General features: G+C 44.8%; 1 protein-coding gene across 5 annotated transcripts in view; it reads left to right on the top strand.

Moving 5' to 3' along the window:
• Positions 1–25,017, top strand: part of RAPGEF6 (Rap guanine nucleotide exchange factor 6) — a 985,108-nt gene that overhangs the window by 245,641 nt on the left and 714,450 nt on the right. The window lies entirely within an intron of this gene.

Genomic DNA, 25,017 nt, shown 5'->3' with positions numbered 1-25,017 from the left:
TGAGAAACCCCCATTTACTAACAAAAACAAGCTGAAAAACAATAACAACTGTTGAAAATCTTAAAAAAATCTAAACATTTAGAAGAAATGTGGCCGACATGCATACATCCTCTTTAGAAACACAGCTGTTCCACAACAACCTTCAAGTTTCTCGGTCACTCAAATAATAGCAGTGGGAAAGGAATAAAGGTGTGGTATCTACGAATTCTGATGATTGCTTACGGTTTCTGTAATGAGGATTTGACTTCAAGTTCTGAAAACTAAACATTGGAACCACTAGAACAAACAAACTATTAATTAAAACATGGACACAACCAGGAGCCTCATTATTTCTCTGGTATCCTTTCATAACTACTCTAGTCAGAATTCTTTGGGAACCCTTCATCGTGGTAAGATATTATAGAAAGTTCTGAATATCTACAAAAATAGGTTAATCTAATACTAACTACTGTTTGCTACAGATATATCGTTACCGAAGGTAAGTAACTTGTGCTTCTAGGAAGTTATCATAGGAAATTAAAATAATTATGCATGTTTAAAGCTGACACCGTAAATCATGTTTTTGCAGGAAACAGTATTCAGTGCACTATTTTGACATGCTTCTTGAACGATCAGTTGTACAACTATGAAGCGTCCAATAGCACGAAATATCATCGTGATCTAATACCATAATTTTATGAACCATTGCGGCGTTGCTAGTGTAGCCACCTGCTTTGCAAACCTTTGACACATAGTCCCTTTTCACACTCATGCAATTCAGTCCGTGAACCCTCATTTTTCACCCAGAAGCCTCTTTTAGAAAGGTAAAGAAAACATGAAATACAGTGCATACCTCCCTCCTACCGAGTATGATCTCGCATGATATTTATAGTACATGGATGCTTTTGGTTCTGGACTACATCTATCATCGCCCCGGCAGGCTCAGTGCGTTGCCTACAGATAAACCTAATCTGTCTTGAGTTGCTTGTGCTCAGTTCACTGAGGAGCTAGCATAGCAGTTTGAGAGGACTGTTCTTATTGGAGCAGGATTGACCGTGATTTGGATATGGCTAGGTCTAATCTTAGGTGGCTTGATGGGCAAAAAAACGATGGGGCGAATGCTACCCTAATCAGTTGCCAGTGGTTAGACAAATTGCAAGCATTGTGTGTTTGATGTGACGTCTTACAGGGCTGTTCCATTCGTGTTTGCAGAGTTTCTCTTAAGCAGCACATTGAACTTGAGCATAAAAAGGAGAAATGCAATAACATCAGACTTGGCAATGACAGTGGCAATTTTCTGTTCTTTCTTTGGGAACATAGTGTTTAAACATAAGAAATCAAGTGATTATTTACTCAAAAAGATTTCAGAAGAGGCCTGTTAGAAAAGAGTAGGAAAGATTAAACCATATTAAGGCCAGGTCAAAAAATGTCTAGGCTAGCACGTTCTAGTTATTGGTAATCTTTTTTTTCAGAATTGAGGAAAAACATTTAGTTAATGTGTATAAGAACGTGTTTGTTGAAATGTTTGATATTTGTTCATAAACAATTAACGACTTTTAGCTAATATCCTGTTTGTCTTACTGCTCTACAACCACTCTGTTCTTGCTTGGATAGCTCTCCATTGAGGGGATGTGTAAATAGTCTTGTGATATGTATACTCAGCATCTCTAAAATAAAAAGATTAGCAGCAGCAGTAGTTTATTGGTTGTGTGATCTTTTGGTGTAAGTGAACTGTTCTTTTGCTGAATTCAGTGTAGTATATGTATTCCCTCGTGCTGTGCTCAGCACGAGGGATTGCCTTCTGTTGTTGTGTTCTGGCCCTCCGTTCGGTTCTAGCGCTCTGGGCAACGATAGTCAGTTGCCCGGAGTCCTGGAGTCGAGCGGCGGCCTTTTCCTGTGGGTTTAATTACTGTCGTAATTAAAGAAGCTTTCAACCTGCATTCCTGCCTTGAAATCGCACTTATTTCATTTGGCGACAAGAGCTGGTCCCGAACCTACGATACACCCACCAGGAAGAACTCGGCCTACCCCTCCTATGCCCGCTCTCCTGCTCCTACAAGGACCTATCTACGCGTCACGGACACCACTTTCACGGACATCACGTCTACCTGGTGAGCTCATCCGGTGATTTTCCTTGATTTTCACCGCGCTGCCTGTCATTCCGACGGTTGCCAGCGCTCGAGCGTCAGCCGGTGAGTTACAAGATTCCAAAGCGTCTTCGTCCTGCGCTTCCTCATTTCCTCGCGCAATTGACGCAGCCACACCAGCGTCTCACCTCATCACGCTGACACGTCATCACGCCACATTCGCCAGCCATTTCTAAGCGTTCTAAGCTACCACTGTCAACTTCCACTCGCTCCGCGCTGATCTTCACACGGAGTCAGTTTCCTAATGACTGACGTTACAGCGCGACCTCTACTTCTTCTTTGTGGTGTTTATTCATACGCTGGAGATAAATACTGGTACTGTTACATTATTTTTATTATATTTGACAAATTTACTTATTAATTAGTGTGCTCCTTCGTTCTTTGACAGACACACTCTACCTTCATTTTATTTGTCATCTTGTCATCTTAAACTCCAATACATGCTTATTTACAATTACAACTTTAACATTTTCAACTACAACTTTAACATTTTCATTCATATTAATGGCTTCTTCTCAGCAATTCGCCCAACCCCCTCCTTTTCTTCAACTCCCTGGAAAACCTACTATTCCATGGCGTCAATGGGTTAGAGCCTTTGCTAACCATATCGTAGCCATTGATGCAGTTAAGTTCACTCCTGAGAGGAAAGTTGCCATCTTATATGGATGCTTGGGCGTTGCTGCGCAACATACTTTTGAAAATCTCCCAAGATCCCCTCCTCCCACTGGGGATGCTGGTGATAATTGGGATGAGTATAAGGAAGCCTTATCTAGACTCGCAAGACATTATGGTGAAGAACCTAATGAAATGCTTGAGAGACATAACTTCTTTAAAAGGAGACAACGAGAAGATGAGTCCATTGAGGAGTACATTGCTCAGTTAAGGATCTTGGCATCTACTTGCGAATTTGAGTCTAATCCCGTCATTTACATTCGGGATCAATTTGTTTTTGCGTGTTTTTCAAAAAAGATTCAACAACGCCTTTTGAGCTGCAAGAAGCCTACTCTTCAAGAAACTATTGACATTGCCAAGAGCATTGAAAGATCCATCACCACCTCTAATGCACTGCAAAAAGATCAAGCTCATTCTTCTGTTCACTCTCCTTCATACGACAATGCCACTTCAATTAGTGTAGTTAACACTAATAGGTCTTTTAGATCATTTCAAAAGAAACCTAATCCTAATCCTTATTGTTACAGGTGTGGTTCCAAGTCACATATTGGCAACAATCCCTCTTGTCCTGCTTCGGGGAAAAGATGTGTCTTATGTAAAAAGTTAGGTCATTTCCAAGGTATGTGCAAATCTGTCAAGAGATCGTCCAGACCCTCTGTAAATAGTATTGTATGTCCTGATCTGGATGATTGTATTGATGAATTTCAAGACATGGTTGTATCTATTCATTGCAACTTCATTGATACCTCTAATTTGGTTAAAGGTCCTTATTGCTCTGCACTGTTTGGGAACATTGAAGTTACGGTTATGGCAGATTCTGGATCTCCGATAACCATTCTTAATGAAGCATTTTTCCTTGAAAAATGGAACAATTCCATTTCTTTGCTCAAACCTGACCTTAGTCCCAAAGCATTTAATGAATCTGATATTATTTTGCTGGGCTACTTCAACTATAGGCTTGAATGTTTTGGGAGATCTATTATCACAAAAATTTATATTGCAACCAAGGGTCCCAATATAGTTGGCTGGCAAGATCTTGCCAAAATGGGTATCTTCCTAGTTCCTGGTTCGGATCATCCCATTAGAGTTGGTGACCCACCTGAAGGCTATTTCCCGGTTCCACCTTTTGTTTCTGTTTGTCTTCTTTCTGATAATCACGAGGCAGACATCAAACAAATTTTGGATACATTTCCCAATGTTTTTTCCAGTCAACCAGGTACCGTCAAAGGTTTTAAACATGAGATCAAACTCAAAGCCTCTGCACAACCCGTTGTTCATAAAGTCCGTCCTGTCCCCATCAGTGCCAGAGACGAACTTAAATCTGTACTCACCTCCCTCAAAAAGGATGGCATCATTGCACCTTCGGATTCCTCTGAATGGGTTTCACCCATTGTTATCGTTCGCAAGAAGAACGGCGAGGTCAGGCTATGTGCCGACCTTCGCACCCTTAATAAAAATATTTTGGTTGATTGCCACCCCCTTCCCAAAATTCATGACCTTCTTGCCAACCTAGGTGGTGCCAAATATTTTTCCCTTATTGATTTGCGCTCCGCATACCATCAGGTACCCCTTACCGAATCCTCTCAAGATCTCACCACATTTGTTACCCCTTTTGGTGTTTTTAAATATTTGAAACTTCCATTCGGACTTGCTAGCGCAGCTAGTGTTTTCCAAAAAATCATGGATCATCTTTTCGAGTCTGTTCCTGGAGTTCAGGCCTATCAGGATGATATCTTGGTTTTCTCTCCTGATTGGAATTCTCATTTATCCCATCTTTCTTCTGTGTTGTGCAAGCTTAATGAAGCTGGAATGACCGTCAGGGCTGACAAATGTAAATTTGGCTCCCAATCCCTGGATTACTTGGGTCATACTTTGACTCCCGAAGGCATAAAACCCAAGTCCTCCCTTATTGAGGCAATTTCTCAAGCGTCTCCTCCCAAAGACAAAGATGCCCTCCGCTCCTTTCTGGGTTTAGCGGAGTATTACGCCCGTTTTGTAAAAGGCTATGCCCAAATTGTTGAACCCCTTCGTGCTTTGCTTCGCAAAGGTTCCAAATTTGCTTGGACCGAAGAGATCAATTCCTCTTTTTCACATGTCAAGGACATGATTATTGGTGCCCCTGCTTTGCATCCCTTTCAGGACTCTGCCAAGTGTTTCATCATGGTTGACGCCAGCTTGACTGGTTTGGGTGCTGTCCTTGGCCAGTGGGTTTCTGGTAGGGAACACACTGTTGCCTTTTCTTCTAGAACACTTAAAGTTTCTGAAACCCACTATAGCACCATTGAGCGTGAGTCATTGGCTTGTGTTTGGGCGATTGAAAAATTTAAGAACTACATTTGGGGTAGAGAATTTGATTTGTTCACTGATCACAAGCCTCTCACTCAACTTATCAATGGTGATGGCCTAGATAAAGCCTCCTCAAGACTTGTCAGACTTTTGTCCAAATTACATGAATTTCATTTCAATATTAAGCACATTTCAGGTGGCAAAAATTTTCGTGCTGACTGTTTATCTCGCATGTCACTCAATTCTGATTCAGATGTTCAAGATTTTGGTGATGTTGAGTGTGTTGTCGCCACCCTTGATGCCACCAAATCGTGCCCTTTTATTACAGAGGATTCTTGGTCAAAAGCTTATGAAAATGACCAGAATCTCAAGTTGGTTGCACAATACATTTCTCAGGGCTGGCCTGAGAGTAGAAATTTGTCAAATGAACTTAAGGCATTTTCCATGGTTTCTTCTGAACTCTCTCTTGTTGACAACCTAATTATGAGGCATGATGTTTTTGGTCCGCCTTCTGATGTCAGACCTGATATCATTAGATTTGCACATCAAGGACATCTTGGCATAACTAAACATCTCAACTCATCAAATTACATTATTGGTGGCCCTCTATTGAGTCCCAGGTAAAATTTTACATTGATTCCTGCAATGAATGTTTGCTCTCGGATAAGAAATGGAAACTCATTGGTACACCTCTCCATCCCGTTCCCTTTCCACTCAAACCTTGGGAAAAGGTTGGATTGGATTTTTCTGGCCCCTTTGACGTCCTTCCCCATGACATGAAATATGTCATTCTCCTCATTGATTATCATTCCAAATGGTTGTACCACATGTTTTGTGATTCCCCTTCTTCTGCCAATGCCGTCAAATTCTTGCATAATCTCTTCACCATCGAAGGTTGTCCTTCTGTGGTGGTCACCGATAATGGTTCCCATTTCATATCTGAGAAATTTGACTCATTTTTAATGGAGCATGATGTTGTCCATTTCAAGGTTGCTCTCTATTCGCCCACCTCGAATGGCTTAGTTGAGCGGGCCAATAGACTGCTTAAAGATGCTGTCCAAACAGCCATTTCCTCACACAATGATGTTAGGACTTTTGTTGAGGAGAAATTTTGGTCATATAACATTTCTCCCCATTGTACTACTGGTGTTTCCCCCTTTTCTTTGTTAAGAAATAGGAATGTACATACCAAATTGTGTCCCACATGGTTGTCTGCAAAAAACGTCAAGACCCTTCGACCTTCTGATGTCTCTCTTGCTGAAAAAGTTTCTCAGAAACAATCCCTTATGAAAACCAGACATGATTCAGGTAAAATTTTCACTTCTGTTGTCCTAAAAGTTGGTGATTGGGTCCTCATCAAAAATCCTAGAAAGGTTGCCAAAGGACTCTCTAAATTTTCCACACCTGTTCAGGTAACTGCTGTCAGTAAGGCCTCTGCCTTACTTGGCAGCAGAGGGTGGTGGAACAAAAGGGCTCTGGTTATCCTTTCCGACTCACAAGCTCGTTCCTTGTTGCGTTTGTCCAAACAGCAATTTGACCAATGTGACTGGTCTTTTTGGTTAGATCCTGCATCTTCTTCTTCCTCTTCTCCCCTTTCGGATGCTTCTGTTTCTGTAACTGATTCCCCTCCTTCCTCTTCAGGTCTCTCCTCTTCTTTCCCATCTACCTCTTCCCCTTCCATTCTCTCTGAGACTGTTGAGGAGGTTTCACTCCAAGCTTCCGCCCCATCTGCTCGATGTAGGAGGCTACCTGTCAGGTTCAATGATTATGTTTTAAGTTGAAACTCATTTTCATGTCTCAGTTTTTAAATTCTGTTCATGTCCTAACTCACATGCCTTTGCTTCCTTTACTTTCTCATTTTGTTTGAAATGTTGTGGAGAGGGAGAAGTTGTAGTATATGTATTCCCTCGTGCTGTGCTCAGCACGAGGGATTGCCTTCTGTTGTTGTGTTCTGGCCCTCCGTTCGGTTCTAGCGCTCTGGGCAACGATAGTCAGTTGCCCGGAGTCCTGGAGTCGAGCGGCGGCCTTTTCCTGTGGGTTTAATTACTGTCGTAATTAAAGAAGCTTTCAACCTGCATTCCTGCCTTGAAATCGCACTTATTTCATTCAGACTCATTAATTGTTAAAAGGAGGAATCCCACGTGATAAAAAAGTAAGTTGTAGTTTATTCCATATTACAGGAGCAGCTCGCTACAGCGATCTTCTCCATGCTATGCCACCAACCACCTCCCTTGCTCCACCCTTGCATTCCAGAACACTCACAGCAAATATTTTACAATACTAGACCGTATCAGTACAGCCAGTGTCTCTCCGTGGCCTTGAGGTATACAACACTACCCAGTCAATCAACTTGCCTCTCTGAATCGTGCTGCCCACAAATCTTCATTGCTAACAACTAGTACACCTACATTGTTAACAGCAAGCAGCACATATTGCTTACCAGTCAGATATGAGAACTTCAAATTGAGCTTGTACCAACAAACTTTTCAATCTCTCAAATTCCCATCTTTGATCTGGAGCCCATTCATATTTTGTTTTTTTTTGTTTTTTTTAGCATATGTTGAAACGAAACTTTATAGCATACTTTGGAACAAACTGCAGAACATTCATTTAATCCAAGAAAAAAAAACAATTGACCTTTGGTTACAGGCGCTGAAGCTTCCAATATTGCCTGTAGATAATTCTATTTAGGTTTTATGTCTTCCTTTGAAATTTTATGTCCTAGTTACTCCACATTTTCACACCTGAATTACATTTAGAGACCCAAGTTAAACCTTTACTCCTTAACATACTTAACACCACTTGCACATTCTTTTTGTTCAAATTATGCTCATCTTTGTGAAAAGCCACTGCACCAGTAACTCATTAAAGTGTCTCCTTCATAAGATGTTGAAACAGTGACTCAGCTCTTGCCAAGGCGAAAGGCATCCGTAAAAACTGAAACATTCTTTCAGGTGTAAGAATGCAGTCAAATGTGTAACTCAATCTGAGGATATGCAGTTGCGAGATCCACCTTAGAAAATACAGTAGTTCCCACAAGTGAGGATGCAATCTCATGAAGATATGGTAAGGGTTGTCTGTCTTCCCAGGTCCCATCATTAAAACCACATAAAACGAACAAACACACTTCTTCTGTACCCTTTGAGCCGGGCGGATGTCATGCTACGAAATCCCTAGAGTGCAACCAGTCTTCATGCAACTTGACTGAAACCTGGTGCCTCTGCCATGTTGCACTTACCAGCGGCAGCCCAGTTATATTTCTGATTGGGGTGGCTTGTTTCCCACTCAAAATGAGGACGCCTTATTCATGAATTTATTGAATGCCAAGGGCTTGGCACCTTACTCGAGACAGAGCTCGACTTCCCACTTGGGCCAGCAACTGAGGATAGCCTTATTTGTGGTGCTGGTAAAGCGGGAAGCTGATACACTTTAGTTGCTTTTATCCTTTATTAAAACAAATGTTCTAACGAAAATGTTACAGCCTGGGCTAGCTATTTGTGAGACTTTGCCTCCCTTTTATCAATGTATATACTAATACTTTGATGTCCTTTAAGTCAAAGTATTGTTCTTACTCGGTTGTGACTGTGCAGTTGGGCAGACATAACAGACCAGTGCCTGGTGAACTGGATTTTCTCACCACGTACCCCCCCTCCTCACAAGAGAGCCTTATTATGCCTGCCTTTACCAGTCAGGTAAATTCAAATTAATAACCAACCACTTCTTTAGACCAATCAACCAAGCGGGTTGAGGCTTTTGCAAACACGTTTTCTTTAGCTCTTTAGCTCCTCCAGCATTGTGGTTTGTCAGTGCGGTGTTTTTTGACAGGGCATCACACACGCACATACCCTTACGGGACAGGGCCAGCGAGATCTTACCAGCATCGTGAAAGATCTCAGACTCTCTTAAGTCTAGGCAATTCATGAAGGACAGGAACCTTCAAAATGTTATTCATGCTAGCCTAGTTACTATGGATTTCTAGGGGATGGCAGTAGGTACTAGTGTTATCACTTCGACATGTGTGGACGCGTACCACCGGTTTCTCTGGTCATCTGCAGGCCTCCCTCATGGATATGCTCTTTCATAGGACAAAAAACTGCTTAGAGGTCTTTTAGTTTTCCAGAATTACTAGGCGCACTACCTGGGTGGCCGCAAGGTGATATGTTCAAACGGTAGTCAGTATAGGCAATGAGGTGAGTGGTAATACCTCACAACCGCTCCAAGATGGACCAGCAAGCTGATCCACACAACTAGAATAAACAACAATGTTCTTGCGCTATACACATTCAATAATAGGATAGTATTGATGTACGTTTGTTTAGGAAGATAATGGAAGTTGTTAGGACAAATCTAAACATTTAGTGACTCTCCGAGAATGAGTATCAAAGAATGAAGATACATGGGTGGAGAAACAATCTGTTCTTGGTGTAGTCACTTCTGTTTATTGTTCCATTTCAAAAGCCAACACGTGTTTCATCGCAGGGAACAAACTGCGAATCTTCAGGGCTGGATAGAAACATAAAATACATTTTTGGGAACATGTTCTGTTGGCGAACATATTAAGGTAGTGACTTGATCGTGTCAACCAGAGTGACAAAAACATGCCATATGAGTAACTTTGTGTCAATGTGAGGAGAAATCTCTAATTTAGTGACATATGTGAATAGGGAATGGGTTCGATAACCCCAAGGACGGAAAGCACTGGCCGGATCGAAAAGTGAAGTGGCAAGGTGAAAAGGTGTTGTACTTTTTATGTAACGGCATCCCAAGTGACTTGTAAGTGATATTGTTAAGAGCAAAACGAAGAATGGCAGCATGAATTTCAATAATTTGTGCGTCGGACATTGTGCACATTATTTAATACATAATTAGCTCTTTTCCAAAGGTATACTCTAAACATTTGTGCACTTATTTCAAAGACCTTTTAAAACCTTCTTATGTGAGATAACCATTCTATTGGGTAGATATCCTACCTTGATTGAAATACTACTAGGATTAGATACATTCCATCCGGATGTCTAATTCTCAATCCTTTTGTGATAATGAATTTGGGGGAGATGGCCGGTCAGTGTGTAGACTCTGTTGAGTGTCTACAAGAGGAATTGGAGAATGAAAGAAAAATGAGAAAAGGGAGATAGATATATGGGATATGCTGGGTGCTAACCCAAATGTGCTCTTGATTGTTAGGTTCTGCAGAAAGGGCTTTCCCTGATTCAGATATCCGCTATTAAGTACAGCGGAGGTCATGGTTGAAGAGATTTTATTTATTTTTATTTTTAGAGTTTTCTATAGCGCGAACTTGAACCGATTAGGTTATCAGAGCGCTTTACATAGCACCAGTTCCGTTACATGTTATCACAGCAGTTTACATAGGATCAGTTACGTTACACATTTCAGGAACTTGAACCGATTAGGTTATCCAAGCGCTTTACATAGCACCAGTTCCGTTACATGTTATCAAGGCACTTTACATAGAATCAGTTACGTTACACATTTCAAGAACACATTTCTTTTTGTTCTAATGAATAGGGTTATCTCTTCACACGGGGGAAGGGATACACCTGGCTATATTCCAACAGTCACACCGGCGACTAGTCGTTACTGCTATAATTCTAAACACACGGGGGAAGGGATACCTGGCTATATTCCAACAGTCACACAGGCGACTAGTCGTTGTAGCTATAGCTCTAAACACAGGGAGGGGATACACATGGATACAATCTAAGAATCACAAAGGATATTAGTCATTAGAGTTATCTTCTATCTACACAGGAGGGATATGATTGGAGACACTCTAAGGGTCACATAGGGGTGGTAGAGAATACATAGGTCCACTGCAAATGCTAGTGATAAGAATCAACTACGTACACATAGGAAGGGATATGACTGGCCAAACTCTAGGAGACGCATAGGGGTGGTATATGGTGTAAGGGTTTCAGCGAATACCAAGGCTTAGCATTATTGCAATCGGTCAAAGGTCTACTGCATACACCAGTGATTAGAGTCATCTCTACACACATAGGGAGGGGATATGACTGGATAAGCTCCAAGAGTCACATAGGCATGGTATATGGTGCAAGGTCTAAAGCAGATACCATTAACTAGAGTCACCACAACAAGACAAAAGCAGAGTTCCATAAGTGTGGATTCAGCCACAGCACAAAGGGAGGGTGGGAGGGATGCAAGGGCATGGAGAGAAGGGGAAGCACAACAGGGAGGAAACATTTGAGGATCATCCACGGGGAGAGGGCTAAGGCCAGGGGCATGGTAGGCGGCCAGAGTCCAGAGAAACTGTCCGAAAACAGCAGCAAAGTGTCGGTCAGGACAGAGCCAAAGTCAAGAAGTCCAGCAGAGAAGGTGGGAGCCCGGGTGAGAGATGACGCCAGAGGCCAGCCGCAGGCACGTCGCCATCCTGGATAGCCTGCAGCCATCCGGCTTGGTGGGCGTGAGAGAGCGCAAGGTGGCGAAGGTGCAGATGCGATCACGCGTTGTCCGTGAGGCGCTGCCACGGCAGCTGGTGGGCCGTGCGTGGATACAACCGCCCTGGAAGATGTGTGGCCTCCGGGAGCCACGAGCAGCACATTCAGAGCACCCGAGCCATTGGTGCCATGCTGCAGGGGGGGAGGGGTGAGCGATCCAGGAGATCCGGCTCATGCTGAAGGACCACGGGGCAAAACGGAAGTGGCAGAGGCCCCCAAACGACAGCAGGACGGCTGGCAGGCCCGACAGCCTGAGAGAGGGCCGCAGGATAGGCAAGAGGCTGGGGGGAAGTTGGGGCGAGCCAGAAGAAGGTAAGCGACACTCACCCTCGTAGAAAACGATAAAGGATGAAAGTTCGTTTAGGTAAAAAGCCCAGTCCGGGCGCTGTGTGGAATTCTGAATTCGGATTTCCAAAAATTAATTATTCGGGCTGTGCGGGATCTGCAGAATATATAAGGTGTACATAAACTCGTAAATAAACAGTGTCATGCTTGGAAAAGTACATAAAACGTCAGGGGAAATCTGGAAGGGAACCTACCTCGATTATTCACAAGTAATGTGAAAACCGGGAGGAGAATAAGTACGCGGTTGGGCGGGTATGCCGTTTCGTTCACGTAGGCAGTTCACCTAAATATGTAAAAAATGGCACTGATTAGCCAACAGGATTTATAGTAAGAAGAAGTCTTATGTCAAAAGGACGTATAACATCTAGCATGGAAGAAACACCTATATGTACGAATGGCTTGAGAAGTCATACTTATGCCAACACAGTAGACAACACATCAAAACAAAACATAACTTCCCCCTATCCCAACGGGAAACATTGTTAACATCGCATGCGATACATCGCATGCCATTACAAGGCAGTCGTTACAACAACTGCGTTGTTACATCGCAAACAATTACAACACAAGTTGTTACAAGGACTTACTGTTGCACAGACTGGAGTTGGAATAGTAAATTATACTATTCAAAAATCCAGCACGAACCCTGCAGCAAGTCGTTGTAATGACTTGTGTTGTAATGGTATGAGATGAAAAAACGTGGTTGTTGTAATGGCATGCGATGTATCGTGTGCATTGTAACGTGGCCTATTCATCCCAACTCCACCCCAGAAACATCTGTCACCCTACAAAACCCCATGAAACAAAGCAACATAAGAAACATGACAGGGCACTAGTGATGGACCTCCTCATATGTATGATTAAGCTAATGCAACATTATAGAATTTAGCATGTGGAATCAAAGGGAACATATGTACGAGTACATCCGCAGAAATTGGCACTTTCAGACCTCTTGGGGAGCCTCACAAAGGCAACTCAAATGTCCATGCTAAAGATCTGAGTCTAGCTCTCTGCAATCAGCCACAGTCGAGCCTCCCTGAATTGTAGGGGAGTGGGTCTGTGGGGTTGGCCACCAGTCATGTTATGAGAGACTCCAGTCTGTTACAGATGAGTCTGGGTTTACCCCGGGCTGGCCAAGGACTCTGCGGGATCTCATGCCCCTCTGTAGTTTAGGTCTTGAAAAGCCCAGAGTTGGCCAGGTCTACTGGTCAGACGGATCTTGGTTAGGGGTGGGAGCTGTTTCTCAGGTCCATTTTTTCAGCTGCCCTGTCCTAAGCCACCTCGAGGATCTTTAAAAATTGGGCCCATGCGCCATGAACACCTTTCAGTTTAGCCGGAAAAATCTGCATATATTGTAGGTTGATGTCCTGCAATTTCTGTTTAACAGGATCAAAGGCTTTCTTTCTTTGTTGGTCCAGCATATTATAGACCAGTAAGATCCTGATGCATGTGGATTGAAATGGCAGCTTGCCAGTCATTTCTTATTGTCATGATCTCTGAAATTAAGGATTCGCGCAATCGGAGGACGTGGGTAAGTGTTTTACGGCCTCAAACCACTACGAAAGTGAACTTTTTGGGATCCAAGATACGAGCCAATGTTCTATAAATTTCTCCGCTTCAGTAGATTTGGCCTACTTCACATATCTGAAGTTTTAATGGGTCCTCATACATTTAATCTGACTGATGCCAGTTCTCAGAGGGAACTTCTTGAGATCTGCAGTGGTGACTTCTTGAACGCAATTGGTCCAGTGGTAGACACATTTCCAGTTTCATCCAGAGGTGACAGTGGGTAACGGATGCATCCTCACTTAGCTGGAGAGATCATTAGGGGAGGTGAAGTTTAGGCTCCACATCAAACTGCTTGATTGTGTCCATCAAAGGGAGGTTGGGCAGGGTCTCACGAACAACACAACTGCCTTGTAGTATTGCAACAAGCAGCATGGCATAGGATCCTGAATTTAGTGTTGGGCCTCTGTGTCTGTGGTCGGAGCGCCAGGGTAATTTCCTTATCGCAAACCGCTTGGTAGGGTCCCTGAATGCCAGAGAAGATAAACTAAGCAGACTGAATCTGGCATATCACAAAGGGTGTCTACACTCCAATGTGGTGCAAGGAGTCTTTTTGGAGTGGGTAGTACCTTGGCTAGATCTTTTCGCCACTGTCAAGAACACAGTGTTGTACATTTTGCCCAATAGGGTTTCCTCAAGAACACTCGCTCATTAGGGGATGTGTTGCCATGGAATGGAACATAGGACTGCTGTAAGCATTTCTGTCCATGCCTCACCTGCTCAGAGTTCTAAAAAAGAATCAACAGCGATAGTGCTCAAGCCATCCTGGTGGCTCTGGATTGGGCCAGGAGAGTGTGGTACCCAGACTTTCTGGTCCATGAGCATCCTTCCCCTTTCAGGCTACAACTTTGCAAGGACCTTCTGTTTCAGCGAAGGGCAGGGGGTCCCCTCCCAAATCTGTGCAATCTACACTTACATTGCAACCAACTGCATTTGATAAGCAATTTGAGTGGTGGATGTTATCCTTGCTACAAGGCACCTTTCACAAAAACCATTTATGCCATGTCCTGGGACAGTTCCGGGACCTGGTGTGGTTTGTGCAAGACTGACTCCTTACAAGCAAAGCTGTTGGACAACTCTAATTTTTAAAAAATCTTTGGCCTTTGCAAGGTCTTGCAGTGGGCACTATTAAAGGTTGTTGTCCCTTTCAATCTTTCTTCTTTTGCTGGATCAACCGTTCTTATTGAAATAATCTGTTGTGATGTGATTTCTTAATGTTTTGACAGACACTTCCCATCGAAGACCATTTGGGGTGCCACAGTGGAACTTTAACTTGGTTGTGATTTTTCTCTTGTTATACTTCCCATAGCCAATGCATTGGTACTTGATGTGTCTCCAGACTTTAAAGAGTGGCTTCCTCTCTACGATCACATCATTTAGTCACATGAGTGAACTTCAGGCACTTTTGGTGCTCCACCACCTTTTCCTCAGAAAAGATGGTGCTGGGGACTCCAGTGGCATTCTTGTCAAAAGCTGAGACTTCCTTCCACATTCCACCCCTTGAAAGAGGAGCAGAAGCTCCATTGGCTTGAGCCCAAAAGGGGGTTAAGCTTTTATATTGACTGTAACAAGGACCATCCAGTGGATGATCAACCTTTGGAGGTTTCTCCGGTGTGAAGAAAAGGATGTCTGTACAGAACAGGACCCTGAGTAGGTGGCTAGTCCTCTGCATTGACATCTGTAAATGGCCAAGATTCAGGCTGCAGAAAGTTTAAGAGCATATTCCACTAAGGCTAAGGCTGCTACCACTGCATTGACACACAGAGTGCCTGTCTGTGACATCTGTCAGGCTGCGATGTGGGCGTCAGTGCACACATTTATGCAGTACTACTGCCGTAACAGCCAGGTCGGGTGGGAAGGACATTTCACAGTTTGGTCTTTCAAGACTTTTTGGTCGTAGTCCACTCTATAGACCCTCCACCTTGGAGAGTTGCTGCTTTTGTATATATTCAAAAGTAAGGATGCTATTGTTAAAAGTATCCATAAGATCATCAAGTTACTTATCTGTTATGATCCTCTTTCTGATGGATACTCACTCACAGATTCCTCACCGGCCTCTCGCCTCCCTGTCCTGGGGAGTGTCCTCATTTTAGTATCTTAAAAGGACCGAAGGTAGCATGTAGGATACTGGTACCAACAAGCGTTCATGCTCCATGGCTGAGGGTGCAGAAAGGGAAACGTATAAGAAACTGAAATCAGAGCATAGGGGTAGTTCTTTATGGAGTTAAGTACGGAGCCACACTGTGCCACCTTGCACTGGACGAGAGCACTGCTGTATGAAGTTCCGGATATATCCTGGCACTTGAGGATTATTCTAAGGTGACTAATCTCTGGTTAGATAAGGTATTGACAAGAAAGAGCATTACTGAAGGTAAGTATTTTGCTCTTCAGAAATCCAAAGTGTGTGAGGGAAAGGCTAGATATATCCTGAATTATGCTGATGTGATTGCAAAGCACTTCTTTTTAAAGTTTCAAAAACATTTATTGAGTATTTCCACATTACATCAATGAAGAAGTTGACATCAATCAAATGCAGTTGCAATGCTCATATATCTAAATTTTTACCTAGCAAGTCTTTGCAAATTACTTACATCCCCCCGTCCAACCCTTTAACAAATGCCCTATTTGAGACTGCACGCGATTATATTGCAGAGAACAGCTACACACATTTCCATAGTTCGGGGCCCTGAAGGTACACAGAATGATGAGATCACTCGTACACTACGTGAAGAAAGAGAATACTGTCTCATTATTGTGGGAATAAAGAGCTCTAGGCACTCCCAACACAATACCCTCACCCATTTATCCCTCCCATACTGCAAGGTAACATGGCATCAACTCCATCCAATGTGGCCCCTGGTCTTGCTGCCTTCATCTCCCCATCCCAGCTACCTCCCCCTCCACCTCCTGGTCTTTATCCATGTCTGACCCCTGTGCTAGAAGATAAGCAGTCAGTGGCCCCCCGATATCTTTCGGCCTCAATTTTATAGGTAAGAGTTCAGCATACAAATGTTCTTGCCAAGTGGACAAGGCATGCATCCAGTCCTTGAACTTAGGAGCTCGACCCCTTTCCCACCTAGCGTTTCGCAAGTAGCAGACCCATTGCCAGATACTTTTTGTGAACTGTTTATACCTTGGGCTAGGCCTAGGAGGGCCGCCAGCGGGGTCAGTGGTATCTGCACTCTATCATGGTAGACATGCCGTCGCAAACCTGTACCGAGTAGTCTGTCATCTGTTGGCACTGCCATGCCAAATGCAAGAAATTCGCCCCTTCCCTCCCGCACCTTGCACATTTGTCGTCCTCCCGTAGGAGGAACATACGTAGTTTGACCGGGGTGTGGTACAATCTATGCAAATTTTTTAAATGAATTAGTCGTAACCTACTGCTAGCTGTGACCGCCTCTGTCTGCGAGCAACTGATTTCCCATTGCTCATCCGTCAGAGGGATCTCTAAATCGTTATCCCATTCCATCCTAGCTCGTGGAATCTGTGAGGGTGGCGCGTTTTGTACGTGCTTATAACAGAGATGTGACTTGCTTAGGGGCATCAGTTTGCAATAATGAGTGTAGAGGTGTGAGTGTCCGGTTCTGCAGGAAATGCTGGGGTCACAGCTTTAACGCTTTGTCTGAGTCGTAAATGCATGAATGTGTCTATGGTAGTAGGCTTGTGCGCACCAAAAAATTGTTCCCTGGTACGAAACTGTCCCAGATATAAACATCCCCCATGTGTAAAGTGGAGACTTTCAAGCAGTCTACGACATATCCCCTCATACGTGATCTGCAATAGGGGATTACGCAGCAAAGTCATCCTAGGGGAGTACATCATGGCGGCCTCCAATCTATGAGCAATCCATCGGCATGCAGTGATGGTACAGTTCACAGTGGACGGGTCACGCTCCCGCTCCTTCACTGCCATGAACAGGTATCCCTCTGGAGGTGTCCGGGCCATGCAACCATCCTCTACCGCCAGATGTAGCATGAACGGGGTGGATGAAACCAATAAACTGCAAGTGCGCCTGGGCACACAGTGGTAATAATATTCAAAATTAGGGACATCATACCCTCCCTGGTGATATGGTAACATCAATGTAGCAAGGTTGAGCCGTGCCTGTTTCCCTCCCCAAATGAGTCGCGTGAGCTGCGTCTTAAGTGTGTTGAAAAAAAAAACTCCCAGGGTGATACAGTATTTTAATAAATAGATATAGAAATGTTGGTAATAGTACCATCTTAATAAGGGATATCCTCCCTGCCATAGAGAGTGGTAGTCTTATCCATTTGATTATACTCTGTCACTTTGTCAATGGCCGCTCCGTAGTTTGCTTGCATTAGTGCGTCCTTATCCCTGGTGATGTGTATACCTAGATATTTTAATTAGTCACGCTCCCATACCAAGGGGTAGTCTAGTTGGTGTGGGGTGGTCTTATTCGTATGTGTATGCCTGAGATGGCCCCGAATGTAGTTCTCTCGCAGCCCTGAGTTGAGGTTTTCCTGGGGTTTTTTGATATATAAAGTCATATCGTCCGCTTATAGGGAAATGAGTAGCTGCCTAGCCAGGTAAATCAGTGCCCTCTCTTTGTGGTGTTGCCTTAGTTTTGCAGCCAGGGGTTCAATTGCCAAGGCAAATAAGATTGGAGACAGCGGGAAGCCTTGCCTCGTGCCTCTGGAAATAGTGAAGTCTGTATATCTGGCTCTGTTCAGCAGCACTGTGGCTACTGGCTGCTTATTCAGCAATTGCACCCAGTTTAAAAATGTAAGGGGCATCCCCATAAATCTCAGAGTTCTTATCAGGTAATCCCACTCCACCGAATCAAACGCCTTAGTGGCATCAAGGACGACTGGTACCGCTGAGCAGTTGAGGTCTATGTCCTGCATCACAGCTAAGAGGGTCCTGAGATTATGTGACGTGGGTAGGTTTGGGATAAATCCAGCATGATCGGGCAACACCAGCCGTTCGATCAGGAGGCTGAGACGGGTAGCCAGAACCTTTGCAAGGATTTTAGTGTTGCAGTTCAGCAATGAGAGGGGGAGGTACGATTCACAATAGAGCGGGGATTTGCCAAGGTTCCGTAAAGAAGCTATCTGGGCATAACACATAGTTTTTGGTAGTCACCCCATCTCCATCGCCGTGTAGAAGACCTCTTTCAGAATGGGGGCTAATAGTGGCGCATAAGACTTATAGAATTTTATTGGCAGGCCGTCCGAACCCCGGCGCTCGCCCTGATTTCATGTGTATTATTGCCTCAGTAATCTCGTTTACCTCGAAGTCCAGATTCAAAAACTTTTGCTGAGTATCCCCCAGCCAAGCCAGGGCTGTGTCCTCGAAGTATTGTGGCAGATCAAGCGGGGGCCCCCTTTGGGAGGAGTAGAGTGTACAGTAGTAGTCTAGGAACGTGTTTAATTGCTCTGAGAGGTTCCTATGTACTGTGCCCTGTGCATCCTGTATCTCTGCTATGTAGTTAGAAAACTTGGGAGGACGTACTGCATTTTCTAAAACCTTCCCTGTTAGGTCCCCTTCTCCTTAAACCCTAGCCATCTGGTGTTTCCCTCTAAATTTGCGTTCTCTATCTGCAGTATCCCCATACTCTGTCATTTTATCCTGCAGTTTGGCCCTAGTTACGCTTTCATCAATGCCTGAGGCAAGATCTCTTTCAAGAGCTTTGATTTCCCCTTCTAGTCTGTGTAGATCTCTGCCTAGGTCTTTGAGTATGCCCCCACACTTGGATATGCACCAACCCCTGGTTGTGACCTTAAATGCCTCCCAAACAGTTGTGAGACTCGACACCGACGCCACATTGCGCTAAAAAAAATCCTGAATTTCCTGTTCTATTTCTGCTCTAAAGACAGTGTCTTGAAGGTGCACGTGATTAAGACGCCAGTTAACACAGGGGGCCTGATTTACCGGGGCCTGCAGAACCATTACCACGAGAGAGTGGTCAGAATACGTACGGGCGAGATGAGTCACTTACGGATACAATCCGGTAGTACAGTCTAGCCCATGTCGAGTGAACCGCAGAGTGGTGCGTGCCCTCCTGCTGCGTAAGATTTTTATATCTCTGCATATCAAGTAAATAGTTAGTGTCAATTATTTCTTTTAGCGTTTTTTGCATGTTTGTGTAATGCACTGGGGAAACCCCGGACCTATCCATCTGTGGGCTCACTACTGTGTTGAAATCACCACCCCAAATTACATAAGTGGTGCCTATCATTTGGCGTTTACTCCATAATAGAAGTAGAGCATGTGGCTCGTCGGTGTTAGGGCGGTAGTAAATGGCAATGGTCACATCATGTGAATCCAGCTGCCCCCAGATCAGACAAAACCTCCCGTTGGCGCCAGTTTCCGACCCACCCATCACAAAATTCACCCCTCGTCTGATGAGAATGGCCCCACCTCTAGAATACCCAGAGTACGAGGCAAAACAGTGATGTGATGCCTATTTCGCAGCAGATTGGGGTGTGGTCTCTGGATTCAAGTGTGTTTCATGCAGTAGAGCAATCTTGATGTGGTGCCTGTACCTAGTACCCCAGTACCTGTCTCTTGTTCCTAGGATTATTCAGGCCCTGTACATTCCAGGATATTACCGTTAGTTTATCTATATCGTGTGTGGTGTCTGCCATTCCCTCGTCTCACGTGATTGAAACTTAAACATATGCCGTTACCATTAGTTTGCTGAGTAGAAAACATTTCATCCGAACTAGGGCAACCACCCCCAACCCACTCCGGCTTCCCCAACTCGCTGGGCCTATATACCCTTCCTACCATTTAGAAACCTCAGTCAATCAGTTACCAATCCTCAGTATAGGAAACTTGGGGGAAACCCTTGTGGGAAAGTCAATAGGGGCTCACGAATTGCCCACTCCCCTCCACTATTTGATCCACACGCCACTCCGGTAGGCTGGTAGCTCACCTTGGGGGAACATGGCTGTACGCTGGCTCAAGGAACTCCGTCACAGCAGTGCAGCTCAGTAATTCTCCGCCCCAGCGCTGTCTTGAGGGCCCTGCCTGCAGTCGTCAACCCGACCACGGACTTTCCTAATTGTTGCCGCCGCCTCTCTGCTCCAGACCTTCACCTCTGCCCTCAGCATGGGAGTTCTCCAGCCCTCCGCTCTTGAACAATCTGCTCCCACTGCATAAAAGTCTCACTGCAGGAGTCGGTGACCGCTCCGGTATTCTTTGATATACATATATGGCCTTATATGCATTACAGGATGGGTGTTATAAATATATTTCCGCCCCGCTGGGCAGGAGCCTCACTGGTGTGCGGCCATCTTGGTCGCGCACCACCTAGCGCCCCGCAAAGCACATCCTTGAACTGGGAATTCTGAAGTTCTTTGGTTTCCTGCTTTGTGTGTACTGCTGTGAAAGATGCTTTGCGAACTGATCTGTATCCATTATAGAGCATCAGACTTGGTGTACCAGTTTCTTTCCACTCTCCAGAAATGGAGACCTAAGAGCATTTCTTTTCCATCCCCTTGGAGGCATCCCCAAACTCTGAAGACTGCTTAACTGCTGTCTTTACATCAGTCAATCATTTGTAAGGTCACTACCCTTTTCGGCTCATCTTGCATTTCTTTTACTCTTCGATTCTCACTTGCTACAGAAATCTCACCTGCAGACTTTCTTCATCTGACCTAAGGTGTGTGCCTGCTGTGCACGTTTGCCACACACATGTGTATGCAGCATAGCACTCCCCTTGTGTATTTGCCCCAGCGTAAGTACGCGAAATTTCCTAGTTGTACCCTCTGCCACTGACCGGTTACTCGTTGGTGTGTGTATCGTTAAGTTTAGATTCTATCGTGGTTACTTAGTGTTGCCAGTCTACGGGTTGTGCTCTAGCCTTTGGTCGTGGGGTCTGGGATGCCAGTGTCTTGTTCGGCCACCAGGGCTCGCCGGAGGGCAATCAACCAGTGTCTGGTAGAAGGGCCCGTCTAGGATTTGCAAGCCATAGCCGGGGTGCGTTTGGTCAGAAGCAGCGCCAAGTCCAGGAATTTGTTGAGGTTCTTGCGACGTGCATTACGTTTTGTAATGCCTAGCAAGCAGTGTGTGCCCTGAGTTGGGATTATGGTTACTGTTGCTGCTATCAGTATATCAGATACTTTCCCCTAGTATGTCATGATGTTGGAGCACGTCCAGACCATACAATTCCCCCTACAGCATTGAGGGGCATTTATACCAGCCTTACTGTCCCTAAGCCGTCACAAATGGTCCTTCTAAAAAAAGCACTCTTTCTCCTCTTGTTGGCAAGGGATCCAGAATTCGTTCTCCGGGGCTGCAGGACCTCTACGAGAGGGACCACAGCTGCAAGGGATACACACTTAGTAGAGGATTGTTAGTGGTTCCCCTACCACTGGAATCCTGCACAAATGCCCAACACTCACTAATGCTGCTGGAAATGGGAAAGATCTGCAGACTTGGGAACTGTCCCTTCCACTTCTCCTCTCACCACGCTTGACCTGGGGGCGAACTGGAGGACGAGACGGACGGTGCTCCCCATTAACACCTGGACCTGTGCTTCTGATGGAACTATAACGATGCCCCCTGGGTGGAAACCATAACAGTCTGTACTTACAGTGGAGCCCGAGCAACCATACCTGATGCCCGGTGGAGCTGTCCTATACAGCTATTGAAGAGACTGGCACTGGTTCACCCCCTCCTCCATCACCTACTCAGCCTGACATCTGACATTGTTTTTCCTCGTCTCCCCATAGTGTTTCTTTTCCCTCTCCCGCCTCCTCCCTCCGTGACTCTTTGACTGCCTCCCCTTTTCCAGCCCTCGCGGAACCGTGGAGTCAGCTACCTTTATTTTTTTTTGTTTGATTTTGTATATCCCACTTTCGGGGATAATGCTATCTGCTTCTGTAGGTCCTCCCTCTAGGCGGTTTCAACCTATCCTCTTTTCCGCTGGACTGCTCCTTGTTCCCCTGATTGACCTTTTCTTCTAGTCTACACCTCCGTTGGTCTCCCACACCTCTCCCCTCTTATACTTTAACCGATACTCAGGCCAGTTTTGTCTGTCTCTCACTTTGAGACTTTGTTCCCCCTGAAGTACTTTTCCCCTTTGACGGTCTGCCTGACTCTATCTGCATTCCTTTAACACTGTTTACCATTCCCCCTCTGCATTTAATTCCCCACAAGACGTATGTCTTGGCTATTCTATGCGCTAATAACTCATGTTATTGCGTAATCTCATGTTTTTTCTCCTATGTCTATACTTGCCTCCTGTAATTGATGTAATTATGTAACCTGTAATTCGCTGATCCTCCTGTAAAGCGCTCTGATACCTCCGGGTCTAGCCAGCGCTATATAAAACGGTACAAATAAACTTTATAAATAAATATGCAAGTCGGCATTCGAGTTATGGTATCTGGGACATATATCGGTGGAGGTTGGGTACATTCACGCCAGCCTGTGCAGGGTTATATATCGGTGGAGGTCGGGTACATTCATGTCAGCCTGAATTGAGTGAATTTTAGCCTACCATTCATTGAGATGGTCTTGAGGTTCCCCACGCATTGCTTCCTCTGCTTGTCTGTTATTCCAGTGGATAGTGCCATTGTCCAGTATTCGCGTCACAGGATTACTGAGGGGGCTTTGTCTACTCTAAGGGAGTTATGGATGGCTGTGATTGCTTTCCTGCCTGTCCCATGTGTCAGGGTTTCAGAAGTTGGAGGTACAGTTCTTATGTCCCCCCAAATTTGTGTTGCCTGTTGCGTTAATGTTGCATAAAGAAGAAACGTTCCTGGTGACAGACCATAGTCGTCCATCAGAGTGTCGAAATCACATAGGGTGGAGTCCGCAAATAGGTCATCCCATATTGTCAGGCCGGCTGCCCGCCATTCGGGCACTTTTGGGCACTTTAGGCGGGCATATGTCCCTGATAATGTCTCGATGGGGAGATCTGGGGTGTATGGTGGAGGACAGCATCTGGCTATTACGGACTGCCCGCAGCAGAGTGCAGCCCTCTGTCCTCTGTAGCGTAGTTTTAGAGCCTGATAACCACTTGAGCAGGTCTGGCTGCAATAACACCATTACCCAGGTGTCTAGTTCAGCTAAGTATTTTTTTGCAAGCCAGCGCATGGGCCACTGGAGCTGGGTGGCTGCGTAAAATAGCCTGAAGTTGGGCACTTTTAGCCTGCGCTCAGAGATGGGGGGATGAAGCTTCGAGAGCGCCACCCTCGTCCTGGAGTTGCCCCATATCAAAGATACAAACAATGACCCTATATCTTTCAATAGTTTCTGAGGCAGTCTATAGTGGAAGACGTTAAAAAAGTATAGGAGCCTAGGGAGGAGAAGCATCTTGGAAATGGCTATCCGGCCCATGAGGGAGAGTGGTCCAGAACGGAAGTGTACCTCTGGCACTTGTAATTGCCTTACCTAGGTTACCGTCTATCAAGTCGGATGAGGAGTGGTAGTCCATGGACCCCCAGATATTTGAATGAGTCATACGCTCTGATGAGTGGGGCGTGACGTTGCCGATGCCTTTGTTCGACTGGAATGGGTGACATTGGGAATAAGACAGACTTTATCCCAGTTAATGTTCAAGCCCGATAGCCGTGCATGGGCATCTAGTAGAGCAATTAGAACTCGGAGCGCCTCAGCCTGGTTACGGAGGAAAATCAGTGTATCATCCGCATAAAGGGACACTATATGCCACAAATGTTTGAGTCTCGTATGGTGGATCAGGATCGGTGGTTGGAATGGACAGAAGTGCCTCCCGGGCAGTTCTTTGCATAAAATCCTGTCCCTTCCTCGCAATCTAAATTTTTCTTTGAATTTGGCCGGTCTGTTTTTATTTATTTATTTATTTAATGCGATCTTATAAAGCGCAAACTTTACCCGAAGGTGTCGGAGCGCTTTACATAAGAACCAGTTGCAAAACATAATTACTTAGGATTACATGCGTTACTTGAAAGATACAAACAGAAAAAATTGCAAATGTATAAGATGTAAAGTCACACAAGGTAGAGATACAAACAGAAAGAAAAATTGCAAATGTACAAATAGTAAAGTCACTCAAGGAAGAGAAACAAATGGATATACTCTAAGAGTCACAAAGGAATGGTAGAGAGTAAAAAGGTCTACTGCATATACTAGTGATTAGAGTTATCTCTATATACATATATACACATAGTAGATTTTATCAGGTCAAGACCCCCCCCCCCCCCCAAAAACCCCCCAGAAAATTAGAGTTCCATTAAGTGGGGTCGGAGGGGGGACAAAGTCACAGTACCAAGGGAGGGTGGAAGGGATACAAGGGTATGGAGAAAAGACAAATCAGAAAAGGGAAGAAACATTTGAGGATCGTCAAGGGGGGAACGAGGGAAAAGGGTTAAAAGACGAGGAAATGGACAAGATGGTGGGTCAGAGTCCAGAAAAAAGTGGCCGAGAGCAGCAGCAAAATGGCAGCCAGGACAAAAGAAAAAGTAAAGTCCAGGAGAGTCCGTGGTGTATTTTCTTTCATTCGAATGTGGCTGCAGGGCTGCTGCCTTTATCTGATGTTTTCACGGCCCGCTGCTTTGTTTTTGGGAGAGGTGTGTGTGCCCCGAGGG

The sequence above is a fragment of the Lissotriton vulgaris genome, chromosome 7, assembly GCF_964263255.1.
Source record: "Lissotriton vulgaris chromosome 7, aLisVul1.2, whole genome shotgun sequence".
NCBI classification, from domain to species: Eukaryota; Metazoa; Chordata; class Amphibia; order Caudata; family Salamandridae; genus Lissotriton; species Lissotriton vulgaris.
The sequence above is the reverse complement of the archived record's forward strand: the minus strand, read 5'-3'. Positions and strand labels throughout refer to the sequence as shown.